The sequence below is a fragment of the Coturnix japonica genome, chromosome 3, assembly GCF_001577835.2.
Source record: "Coturnix japonica isolate 7356 chromosome 3, Coturnix japonica 2.1, whole genome shotgun sequence".
NCBI lineage: Eukaryota > Metazoa > Chordata > Aves > Galliformes > Phasianidae > Coturnix > Coturnix japonica.
Window position 1 is genome coordinate 57,369,323 of NC_029518.1, and position 13,690 is coordinate 57,383,012.

General features: G+C 39.7%; 1 protein-coding gene across 1 annotated transcript in view; it reads right to left on the reverse strand.

Annotated features, from left to right (window-relative positions):
* The window catches only part of SLC35F1 (solute carrier family 35 member F1), a 215,288-nt gene that overhangs the window by 47,816 nt on the left and 153,782 nt on the right, over positions 1-13,690 (reverse strand). The window lies entirely within an intron of this gene.

Below are 13,690 nucleotides of genomic sequence, written 5' to 3' on the forward strand. Positions count from 1 at the left end.
ATTCTCTGGTTCAAATGGTGATATGTGTGCTGTCATACTGCAAGAAATGGCAGGCTTTCTACAGTGCAGGAATATCTCAGATTTTATCAGATGCAATCACAGAAAAATGGATAACAACTTCAGCAGTTCGTTCACAATCTGAGATGTTAAATCTTGGAGTGACTTGAGTAGATATTTACCTGAAAAAAGCATCTGAATCATTTGATATTTGTCCATTAACAGATACTCGCATATATACACACTTATAGGGAGATATTATGCCACAACGTAATATTACTTGCTGCAGTGATGATGACGCTGAGTGTGAGATCATAAATGTTAAATCCTTCCTTCCCATCCTTCTTTCCTTCCTTCTCTCTCCTCTTTCTATTTCTTGCTCTCTCTCAATAGGCAGCAGACAAATAGAAGAAACGAGATGCTGAGGAAGCTAATTATTATAGACTAAATAAGAATGATTCAGTACATTCAACCATACCCCACTTTCCTGTCACCACCAACTCATCCGAGAACTTTCACTAAAGAGAAATTCCCTCCCTTTGTTTTTACTGTGATTCAGGAACAATGCATTTCAGACATGAAATGAGAGTAAATGTATGTATTTGTTATGATGACTTGAGCACACAGCAAACTTTTAGGTCTTTTTGTATCTTTTAGATCATTTAGGGAGGTATTTTCAAAAAAGCATTCAAGATGAGATGTCCTAACTCCTACTAAAATCAGTGTAAAGCATGCAGATAGATCCCTCCCAGGTAATGAAACTCTCTAATTTTTATGCTGCCCACATAATACCTTTATAATACCATCTGAAAAACACCAACGCAGTTGAACGGCTGAAAAGGCACCTCAGTGCAAATTTTGAGAATGTTTAAAAACCAAAGATGTCAAATTATCAGACAGTATCAGGCTCCCAGTGTCATTGCAGTCCTTATTCCAAAAGTGAAAATCCCACCTAAGTCCGGTGTTATCACTGAGACCTATACCTACAAAGCAGAAAGAAGCAGCAGGCTCAAGGTCTGAACACAGCATTTGGGCACCTAGGCAAGGACTATGAAAAAATCTCAAGGGACATTTTGGTGCCTTTGGTTTCCCACTTTTTTCCAGCTTCAACTTCCAGCCACAGATCACCATATTGCTCAGATGTAGACAGATTAATTAGGCATGGAACGCATGTTCTAGCTACAGGGTAAAGTAAGGGTTTCCATAGGTGGAAAGTAAATCTTTTACATTTTTAGCTGCCATTCATGATTCTCCCTTTTGCTTTCCCAACCCTTTCTAGGCTAATGACAGAAATAAGAAAAATATTTGGCAAGTGATATTTTATCTTTGATGTAAAGCTCTGAGATGTTCCCAACTCCAAAAGATCAAGTTAAGCTGAGGAGGCTCTGCAGAACAAAAGGTAATGATGAAATGAATTTATGCAGGCACCATACAGCTCTGATGAACATTGGTTTAGCTTCACAGCAAGTGTCTTTGTCTGACCCAGTGGAAAGCTGAGAGGTGTGCAGGCATTCAGCATGACAGAAATAAAACAGAGAATTTATTCCTGGAAAAAAAATCCTGTGCATGAGCTGCCTTCCTCTGTGGAACACACTTTGTCTTTGCTTCCATTCACAGGCTATAATTCCTTATATCTGGCATGTAAGAAAGGTTCGGTTTCTGATGTGGGTCCCTTTGTTCACATTGTTATTATCTTTTCCCATTAACCTTAGCAGTTGCATATAAGTATTAGCAAAATCAACCCACTCATCTGAAGCTATCTGAGGAAAAAGCCATGTATGTTTGACTCACGGTTAATATGGGGGTTGTCAGTTGTTCAGTGTTCTCTGTTTCTTTAGCGCTGCAATCAAAATTCATGGAGGGAATTAATTTGAATTGCTCTTAAAATGGGAGAGTTTATGTGAAGAGGGCAGGGGACAGAAGATGATCATCTGCAGTGGGCAGCAATCCAAAGCTATGGACAAATCAAAAGGAGGTAGGTGGAGTACTTGAGTGGAGATGGGGCTGAAATAAATTCACCATGCTGAAAGGCAGTCATTCATAGAGAGGTGTGAGCAATGCCAGTAGAAAGCAGTGGTTTCTGTGGAGATGTGTGCTGCCAGGAGCGGACCTCTGGACATTGATCACAGGTGGCATCCTCAGTGAATAGTGTGACAACAGAGAGAAGAGTAATGGGAGTTAGGCTTCTATTTAACTTGGGGAGACTACAGTGAGAAGCCGAGGGCTTCAAGAGGTTCATTCATAAGACTACATCCTAAACAGGAATAAATATCACCTTTGCACTAGAAACTAAAAGGAGGAATAATCACTCAAAGACAAAACAAAAAGAGGCATACTGTCTTATTTTTCTTTTTTTTTTTCTAATTTGCCTTGATGACAAATTGCAGCAAAATGAATTGAGTACTACAAGTTGTAAGTGTTCTACAATGAAGGAACAAATGTAGATGCCTAAACCTGAACTAGTTGGCAAGGCATTTTAAAACATTAGAATTATTCATCTGACATATTCCAGATGGATTGTTTAGGATGAGATAATGGCTGTTTTGAAAACAAACATCCCTCCTACTGAATGTAAAAGCAGGAGAGATTGTGTCAGATTGTGTGTTTTTGTTATTATCTGAATAGGACTGTGACTAAAGCTTCCAGGCAGTCATAAAAACAAATAATCAAACTGACAAGCACAGGTTAGCTCGAAGGCAACATTTCCAGCAAGCCAACAGAACACACTGGTGCTGGTGAACATGTGTTTATGTGAGTGCATGGAGTAGTGCCGTCCAGACAGTGCTATTTTTTGATGGAAACTCCCATTCAACAAAAGCAAAAACAAACCCCTAACTTCTGTCAGCACCTGGGCACTTTGGAAATCAGTCTAATCCAAATGTACTGTACAATTAAAGACAAATCACATATTAATAATGTTTTCAGATTCAGAAGTCTAACATACTGTTAGTACAGAGAAACACCAACTTTGTTCTTTAGAGGATATGTTTAATTCTATTTTTTTCTAGCTAATTTTGCAGTGAAACACACAGTTGCCAGTTGTATATACAGAGAAACCCTTGGTGTTTGGAATGAAAAGCTACAGCTTTTTGTCTCTGCTGGCTCAAATTAAAAATCAACAAATCAGCTGCTTTGTAGAAGAGATGATGTTACATCATATAATAAGGATTTACCCCTGGGGGTTTACAGAATTAAAAATAAATTAGAGAAAATTAAAGGAGGCTTTAGCTGTGCAGTGTCTACCAAAAATGCATATGTACATGTGCAAAAACACTTTCACATTCACCCACACAGCTGCAGAGGTACAATAAGAAAACAACAAACAAAAACAAAAAAACCCCAGCCATTAAGACAGCAAATTCCCAATTATTTGTCTAGGGGCTTGGGACACAGGTGGAATAACAGCACTGCTAGACCAGAAAATAAGCATATTGTTTCTCTTTCATCTGCTGCAGTCTCTACCTTTTCATCCAGATGACAACTTGCTATTCAGATCAGGATCATCAAAGACACTATGCTCCCCTTCTACTGTGCAGCACAGGGCTCAGCAGAAGAGATCTAAATTCATGCAGGAGGCTTGCAGGGGGGAAGGTGAAACAGGAACGTGGAGAGGGAAAGCTGCCTGCCATCCTGTTTCTGTTCTGTCCTGCCAGAAGTGCCAGAATCAGGTGGTAAAGAGGCAGAAGTCTCACAGAGGATGAGGATTAGACCAGAATTATGATCGCTTTCAACAGCAATCTGAATTAAAAAAACACAATAATGAGCTAATTCTTTCTCCTCCATTTTCACACATTATAGCATATGAAGTCCTGCAGATAAGGAATCTCACCATTAACAGCATCACTTCTCTGCAGTCTCTGCAGTCATCCAGTCTTAGTGCAGGATGAGGGATCAGAAGCAGTCAAATGGGGCAATGCTGTGCATGTGTAATAGGACTCTTTTGTGTGTTACTACACTGCCTGATCACAAGGAACCACTTCTGTGCTGTGTAGGTGACGCAGCACTGGCACAGGCTGCCCAGAGGCTGTGGATTCTTCTTCTTGGAGCTGTCTAAAAGCTGTCCTGACTAGGGGCCTGGGAAGCAGCTCTGGGTGTCCCAGCTCAACCCGGAGGTCTTCAGTTATCCTGCAGTTCTGTGACTCTGTGACAGAAACAAGAAGCCCCCATGCCTGAAAAATAAAAACTTGCTTGTTTCCTGCTTTGTTGAGTTGCTGGTTCAGTGGATGTAAAGCTTGTTGTAAATGGCTTTTAGCTTTCAGAAAGGTCAAAATAACTGTCTTTCTTCTGTGTGTTTTTAAGTCTTTGACCCAGAATAGTTTATTTCTTTAGATCTATCTGTATTACTGATGACTACTTCATGGAAGTACTGTGGCCTAAAGGCATACCGCCACCACTTAATTATTCATCCAACAAAGTCTTCCTTCAATCTCGCTTCACAGAGCACCTGCATATACTCTGTTCACTTTATGGATGACTGCTATAAGCTGCACTGCATTTGTTCTATGCAGTGTTTTCATTGAACTGTTTGAGAACCAAGATAACCTTAATTCTTTTTGCTTTCTCCAAACACCTGATCTTATCCTGCCCGCTCTTAAACTCTTACATTATTCTTATGATCTTATCTTTCTGCTCCCTCTCCCACAGTGGGAAACTGGCATGTCCTGGGGATCATGGCTAGTTCATACTCGTTGAAGTAAATGTGCAATAGATGGTGTTGCTGAAGTGGGATGCAGCCACAGGACACCAGCTGTAGGACTAGCTCAGAGGGACAGCTATGTCATGGTAATGTGTCTTCATCTTCTTATGGAATAAACCTTACTTATCAGTCACAATCAACATTAAATTTTAGTTTCAAAAGGGATACTATTTATTTTTACTGCCTGTTCCAACTCTCTGATGTTTGAATATCTTCCTAGAATGTTTCCAGCTACCACACTAACACTTATTTGGCTAGTCCTCTAGAAAGAGGTAGTTTATCTAACCTTTAATTTCTAGATGTTGAGTACCTCAAACCAAAGGATTGTCTGCTGCCAACTACTCTTGCCATTCTGAGCATCCTCTCCCCTAAAACACATTTAGCCAACTAGCATGGCATAACATAACTTTCTAGTAACCACCTGTAAGAGACTATTCTTCTGTACCATTGACTCAAAGCTTGCTGAAGGACAAAGATGAACAAGCCCAAGCAAGTCCTGGTCAAGGGCTGAGAAATCCTTTGTCTGAGGGACACAGATGGACAAGACAGGGAGGAAAAAAAGGGAGGATAAAAGAGGGATCAGCAACCATGAAGTTTCCAGTGTTTCTGGAACCAGTGTTTCTGACATCAGATTCCTCACGACCTGAGACCTGCATGCTGAAGAAGATGCCTGTATGCTGAAGAACAACGTTTGGCCCTGGATGTAAATCATAATAGCCAAAGTCAAATCTAGGAAGCCATACATACATTTTCACAAGATTACATGATTAATTTTTGATGCCTTGATTCTGATCCAGTGCAAGCCACAGCTAGATTCGATGATCTTCAGATGTTTTCTAACTTCATGAAATTACCGCTCAGTCAATTTTCTATTAAGAATAAAATACAACTAAAACTGAAGCAATAGAACAGTCAGTGCTTTTGCTCATATCTCAGTGTCTCTCTGCCTGCCCTCCCACTAGGTTATATGGCTTCTCCCTCTGTGGCAGACATGATGCTGTCTGCTCTTGCCACATGTTACCACAGGATATGGTCTGTGATGAGAGCCCTGATGGGCCTGGTGAGAGCACTGAGGAGTGCTCTGCTTCTAAACATAGGTCTCTAAACACTCAGTGCTTTAAAATGTCAAGATATAAACATTTGAGGTGTTTCTAGTACACAACTGTTTAATTTACACAGTTTTGCCTCCTACCACATTTCTTGGACTGGCAGTGTGCTTCATGAAAGAAGCACTGGGGACACAAGCACACAAAGACAGAGCCTTTCCTCAAACTTCAGCTTGGATGAGGTTATTATGTTTTCATACACTAAATTTTCAAAACTGATTTATCTGCAGTACTTAGGTCTTAAGCTAACTCTGAGCTAACATCCCAGTCTGCAAGCTTCAGGGTTAAACCTGCTTAGATTGGAGCAGATATACTCAGATAAACCTATTCCTCTACTCTGTAAGCTCTGCAGTCAGGCACTTTTTCCACTGTTTCCACAGGATTTCAAACAAAAAAAATAAAGTGCCATTTTCAAATACAGCAGAGTATTAGGGAAAGTAAAGAAATCAGTGTGCATCTCTGAATACCATTTATAAATGTGTAATTTGTGTGAATAACTTATCCTCTCGGATGACTTTGGGCACATTAATCATATTCACAAGGCTTAAAGTTAGTCAAATAATCTTAAGAAAAACAACGTTTATTGTTTAAGGCAGAGGAATCAATTAGGATGCATAGCCTTTCTTTCTTTTTTCTTTTGCTTTCATCAACTCATAATGAAGGGTTGGTCCAGCCACCTCTCCACTCCGTGACATTTCTCTCCCAGCAGACGGATGTGAATAGGGAATTACGAACTTATTATTTATGATTCCTATAAAGTTTATTTCCCAAAGCATGAGATTTGCCTGAGATACTCAGAAAAAGGTAAAATGCCAACTGCCATAATTATTAACCAGCCACAGATCAAACAAATCCAACAAAAGTTGAATGTTTATCCTTATCTTTAAAGGAGTAAGGAAATCAAGGAATGCGTATTTTTCTCAGCTCCCCATTAATAACATTTGAAAACAGTGATCCAATTTAAACCTAATTTTATATAGATCAAATTCCAAAGCTATTAGTTCCTAGAGTTATACCGTGAATAATACTGTAAACTGAGTAGAAAAGAGAAAATCTAATGCCACTGCTACCAAGAAAAGGCCGGGGGGTGAACTCATTATTAGACACCAATGACTGAAATCTGCATCTTCTTAGGCAGCAACTGACTCAGCCCCAGGACATAAACCCCTACCTGACCAGACAATGCTGGGGCTGGAGCTCCCAGAACCACTGCTTTGCAGAATGCGCTGCTGCTGTGTCCAAAAAAGGACCATACAGAATATGTGGTATGTATGGAAGAGAACACATTCTCATGGACTAAGAAACCTAAAGAGAGCTATTAGGAAAGAAACTTTCCTGATGATGAATACTAAAAGGATAAGTCTGTTAAGAAATGGCTATTAGTAACTGAAAATGGGAGCATTTTCTTTGGTAAGAAGAAAAGTAGAAGCACTACAGGCACACAGGTACCCTGTTACAATGACAATTCTTATTAGTTTAGCAACAGTGTTAAGGGACTTCAGTAGAGTAAGATGGAAAGTGGATGTCACAGCACTGCTGGCAGAATGATGTGAAGTTACCAGTGTTAACCTGGAAGTATATAGAATGCTCTTTTTTTGCACGTATTCATGTTATTGCTCTGAGCCAAGTGGAGAGCTGCAGAGTTCAGAATATGTTAGCAATGAACAGCTCAAGAGGAATATGACTACAGACGGTCAATGATCTCTAGAGGCATTTCAGTATTCTTCTGTGTCAAAAGGTTACTGATATGCACTCAATCCTCTTGGAGTATCTATTTGCAGTAGCAGCTTTCCTCAGCCCATTGCAGGTGAATTGGAATACGTTTTGTTAAAATTCCAAATTAAATATTATCCCTGAAGAAATACAGATGCTTTGGGAATATGTTTCTGTTGTTTCATGCTTGGCAGAAATTCCAGAATGCACCACAGAGGAGTAAACCCAGTTAAATGGAGAGAAAATGCAAAATGCAGGCAAGGAGAAATGTGTAAATTACAGCGACTTCAAGTAACACCCAGAACTGGCACACTTAATAATTTGCCTATTATGATACTTTCAGGACTTACACACGCCAGAAATCTCAATGTTGTGTCTACGATTATAAAAAATATTTCCAAAAAGATGCTTAGAGCCTATGTAGCATGACCATTCTCTGATGTATATTGCTAAAAGCATTTAACATCACTGAACCATGATGATTTACTGGCATAAAGTATCACAAACTAGGCATTTCACAGTTCATCTGAGGAACTGGTTATCCATTATCACATAATTCTGAATGAGTTATCCAAATGAGAATTAAAGTTTGAAACCAGGCCATATTTATTTTATATTTCATTTTAATAAGAATCTGTTTAGAGCAAGCGATATTATATTGTATCTGTAGTATACCTAAAACAATGGGGTCTTCCTGGGACCTCTGGAAATTTAACAATCTTAATATTGAATAACCAGATTAAAAAATAGCATTATACATCCTTATTGTTACATAAATAAAGAGCAGTCTGGGATACAACAGAAACAATGAAGAAGAATCCTCCATATTGGGCAAAAAGAGAGTAAATCTTAAAATTCTGTGCATTAGTAAAATAGAAAATGAGGACCTGGATGTGAAAGCATTCATGCAAGGACCTGATAGTAAGTAGTGTTCTGAGCATACGTGACTGCATGACACCGTTTCCCATACACAGGCATGCTCATACAGCCCAGATGTAACTCTGCTACACTGGGTAGATCAAAATTGGAAACTTTTGGCCCACCACATATAGCATAATTTCACAGAGTGATCTGATAGTCCTTTCTGTAGCCGTGTATAGACTCACTCATCACCTCACCATGCTTTTTCTTCTCAGGATACCCACAGTGACAGGACCTTTGCAGTACTTTTTTTGGTTTTTTTTCCATCAGCATAGACAACACAACATTAATTATGGAATTAATAAGGACTTTCTTCTCCTGGTATGGCCACATTAACATCTGGGCATTTCCTGCATGGAAGTTGCACACCTCTGCTTGTGGCAAGCATTTAATGTTCTGAGCTGGCAGAATTGGGCTGAAGAAACTTTGTGGATGAGTCAAGCCTCTGGCATTTCTGACAAGAAAATTACAAACTTTCCATGATTCAGACTCTATAACAAGACAACATACAGGTTTATGAACTACCTCTTGCACATGAATATTCAGAGTAGTACATTTTCTTCTACTTATTGCCAGCTTTCACAAGGCTAGTTGTCAAGAATAGCACGTAAGTGCAGTCATACCCAGAAAGGTGAAGAGTCACGCATGTGGATAGAATGCAGTTCAGACACTTTAATACTCTAGAGAGAACATCAAATGTTAAATACTCACTGTGTATCAACTTAGCTTCAGTAAATTGATCAAAGCAGCTTTGCAGCAGGGACTGAAATGCACTTGGTCTTATTTTTGAACAAAATAGTGACTGGTATACAAAGTGAAAATCAAGACACTGTACAGATGAAAGAAGTTTTGTGTCCCTGTCTATTGTAATGTTAAGCTATTCTAGGAAATCTGAAAAAATGCAGTATTTAATTATTGTAGCTGTGCAATCAAAATAATGAGAAGATTGAGAGTGGGACTGAGAAGCAGTTAGATGCTATACTAACAAGCAGAAGGCGTGCTGTCCATCAAGTTCTGGCAAAAATTTACCTGCATAGGGATGCACAAGCTGAGAAATATTCATTCAATGCCATTACAACCCAAATCAAGCATCTACCTGTGATGATGAGTGGAGATTGTATACACACATGCCATTGTCTCCTAGTGTTGACTTGATTTGCACTCTGGAAAATTCCAGTGCTCAAATGTGAAATACACCCTCAAATAATTATTCTGTCTCCCTTTTCCCCAATTTTCTTTCATACCACTCTCCTTTGTACACTTTCACCTCCATGTTCTCTGCAGCTTTATCTTTGCTTTGTCAGCCTATTTTGTTAAATCCAAGTGTAACAGCATCATATATCCCTGCATCTGCCCTAGTGGCCAGCTTGATGCCACTCAGGACAGCACCTTCCACCATGCTGCCATTTGACAACGTTCAGCAAGTTATATGAGCCTAGAGCTCTGCAGCTCTTTCAGCAGCCACTCCCCTTTCCTCTCCTCACTGCTATGCAGCTGATTCCCCCTCCACTGATATTTATAACAATTCAGGGCTCTTTCAAAAAATCAGTTAAAAAAATAAAGTTCTTCAGCCAGTGCAGGCCAAATGCCTCAGTCACTTGTACTGTCAGAGATTTGCAAACACTCCTGCTAACTGTGACTCCTATCTTCCTCAACCATGTTGCTGCTGCTCTTGAAAGCCAGAGGAAGACACTCTGACCCTTAGCAATAAAGCAATAAACTCATCTGTAGGAACTGAGACTTCAGTAGGTCCCAAGAGGTACCTTCACAGAAATGTGCTTATACAGTGCAAAATAAGCCATAAGTCCTGCTGAAAATTCCTTCTATTTTATGGTGCTGGCCCACAACATCAGAGGTGGATGCTGGTGGTATGGCAGTAGAGCTTGAACGGTTGAACCTTCCTGCCAATATTCCATTACACATAGCTGCCATGTGACAGATGACAGCAGAGGGACAGTCAGACAAAACAGCATCTGACATGAAAGCGTATATGAAACAAAGGTGCGGAACGGAATTCCACCACATGGAGAAAATTCCACTCACCAGTGTTCACTGACACTTGCTAAACGTTTATGAACATTTATGGATGTAAGCACAGTGAGGTAGTGGGTGGTGCATTTCAGCAGTGGTAACAGAGATGTGAAAGACAAGCCACATTCTGGATAACGGTCATATCATAAAATGAAGAACTCTTATTCTTCAGTGGCAGAAATGCATAGCTAATGGTGGTGACAATATTCAAGAATAATGTCTTATAGCTGAAAATTTCCTCTATCAAGTAGCACTGTTGTGCTCTTTGTATCTTTTGTAGTTTCCATGGAAATAAATAGGAGGCATTATTTTCAGAACAACCTACATATCAGTAGGTGCTTACAGAGTGAGAGATAGACAGGTGGACACTTTTCCTACCAAATGAAATTATTTTCTCCTGTTGATTTCAGATGGGATGACATTTTGCTATTTGTTACTCTGTCATAAAATCATAGATCCTCCCTTGGATTTAAACCACACATGTTTTTGATTGAAGGACTGAACAAAACCCTCCACCCCAAGTCTGATTCTCCATTCTCTGCAAAAGAGAAAATGTGAACTGAAAAAGAAGTAGTAAGGATGGCCGACATACAGCTGGGACTGGATCCAGGAGGACCATGCTGGGAGCACAACCTGCATAACCACAGAGTAATCCAACATGCATTCGGTATTTTAATCTTCACATTTTTGCTTCAGTGAAAGACAGAAGGCCATTTCGTGCTGTAGCATGAAAGCTTGGAAAAACGTGGTTTCACACGTATGTCCTATTTAGATGGGAGTGAAAGGAGGGGAAGGGTAATTCTTCTGATCTGAACAGCGCCTGGAGTGTTATTCACAGACACTCAAAGAGATACATTTAAAACACTACTATGTAGAAATACCACAATATTTTGATAGCCTCATACAGTTACTTTCGCGTACTAGGAGACCGCAAGGTTTCACATCTAACAACGCTTGTTCTGTGGTTGTGCTTGCTTGAGGCCAATCTGGACATGCGGAAAATGAGCAGGTGGGAGCCCCAATTCCCAGGCTTGTGGTCCAGAAAGTAAAAATTGCTCATTGTATGAGTCCAATCATATGACTGGAGAAGTGCATGCAATCAAACCTCCTCCAAGGTGAATTTTTCAGGTCATCTATCTCATAAATATTTGAATGTGCATATTCCAATTTTCCCATTGTCTTGCTTTGGTGTATCCTCGCACAGCAGCTGTCTCTGTGGAAATCTCCCCCTCTGGGATTTTCTGAAGTACTGACTGAAAAAGCCTTCAGCCTTCAGCCTTTCCTTGTCTAGGATTTAAAAGGCTTTTTTTGCTGTTTCTTGCAATAAGTGCATATACCCTTAGGATACGAGCTTGTCAGCCTAATGCTTGCTCTGACAAGAGCATGCTCTGGATATCTCCTCTCTTCCCTGATTCTTTCTTTCTATTGGGCCACCAGTAACATGAGTAACCTCTCAGGTCTACTTTCCCGTCCATTCCTTCTCTGGTTTTATTAATGAAACCTTAAAAAATGCCTTTTTCTCATATACATATTTAATTTCTCCTTCTTAGACCTGCAAGGCAGCTCACTAGCTGGCATCCCCTGAGGTCTCATCTCTCATCCACCTCCAGGCCCTACACTCCAACAAAAGGCAGAGATTGTCAAAGGCAGTAAGTACCTTCCCAAACATTGCCATGTTTACCTTATATTTTAACATTTAATTTACCTCCTTGATCATCAGCATGAGCAGCAAGGCACAGTTCAGTTGTTAACATTTAGATATGAGCTGCCAGTACAGTTTAGCTGCTCCTCTGGAGAGTGACAAAGTCAGCCATAACCATAAGAGTCATATTTAAGGAAGGAAAGGACTGTGATGAGTGTGTTAGTTTCCATTAATAACATATTTTAAAACAATGATATTGCTCTAAAAATTCTTTGTACTTAAAATTCCTACCAGCTATATACCCGAGTTAGAGCATTAGCCTAAGGTTGAGTCATTCACCATCTCTGCTATGTTCATTTATCTGCTTTTAGGCTTGACACTGGATTACATGGGCTAATCTAACAAAAACTTAACTTTTTATGTAGCAAAGCTACTGTAGGCCTCATTCTTGAAAGACGTACCACATCCTTCTTTTTTTCCTACTAGTTACCTTTGCTTTTCTCTCACAGCAGCACTGATTTTGAAAGTAACCTGTTTTTTTAAACTTTAAGATATTAGGCCTGTCGCTCCAGTTGTCCAAAAACTCCCACTACAATAATAAAAGGACTTTCTGCTTCCTTCAGAGAGTGCATGAAAGCTACTGTATATGAACAGATATAACACACAGACTTCAATGATATTTACAGTGTTTGGTCTATTATCACTTAACAAAGACAGGCAAATGGCAGTTGGACCAGAAAACATGCCAGGTCATGTTTTCACACTGGGATTCTGACCCACACATAGTCCAATTTAGCAGTGTGAAGTCTGCATGACACATGGGTCCCCTCTGAAAAATGTTCATCTAATTGGAACCCATGTAAGCAACCATGATGTGTATCATCTTTACACTACAACCCTTTTTACTTAAAACACTTTCTGAAACATGATGAAGTACTCCTTCACTGTATATTTTTCCCAGTGCCCTTAGCATCATCAGGAGGAATACCAAGCTTAATGGCAGTAATGTCTCTGTAAAAAGCATACTTAACACTCATCCAGGCAGCAGAGTCCATGTGCAGAAGTATTCAGCACAGAGATATATGGCGTGCTACAGTAAGGGCATACGCTTGTCAGTTCAGGACTCTTGTATTAACAGCAAGCTGTGATAACTTACAATTTGCTATTGTATTAACTAAAATCTTGTTCATCTGAGATGCTCTGATGTAGGCTATGCTGCAACTGGGCAGTAGATCTTTTTTGGTGGTACCTGTCAGACTAATTCCAGGCAAAGGCAGAAATCAGTAAGTGACTTTTTTTCTGCTGCACTGATTTGACTTGTTATGAGTTCTTGTTTAAAATGCTTGGCAGAAGTTAAAACATACATATGTTATTGTATTTGGACAAACATGGAGCCTAGGACTTGGTGTTATTAACCTGACAGTCTCACCACTGAGATATGGGGGAACCAGGTGTTTGAGGTACCTTTACTTTCTTTCCCTGTGGGTTTGTTTGAAGTTGGCACAGTGTTACCACCTTGATTACAGGTCAGAATATAAAACTGAACTAGTCTTCATTCTTGACATTTCTTTTACAAACAAGAAT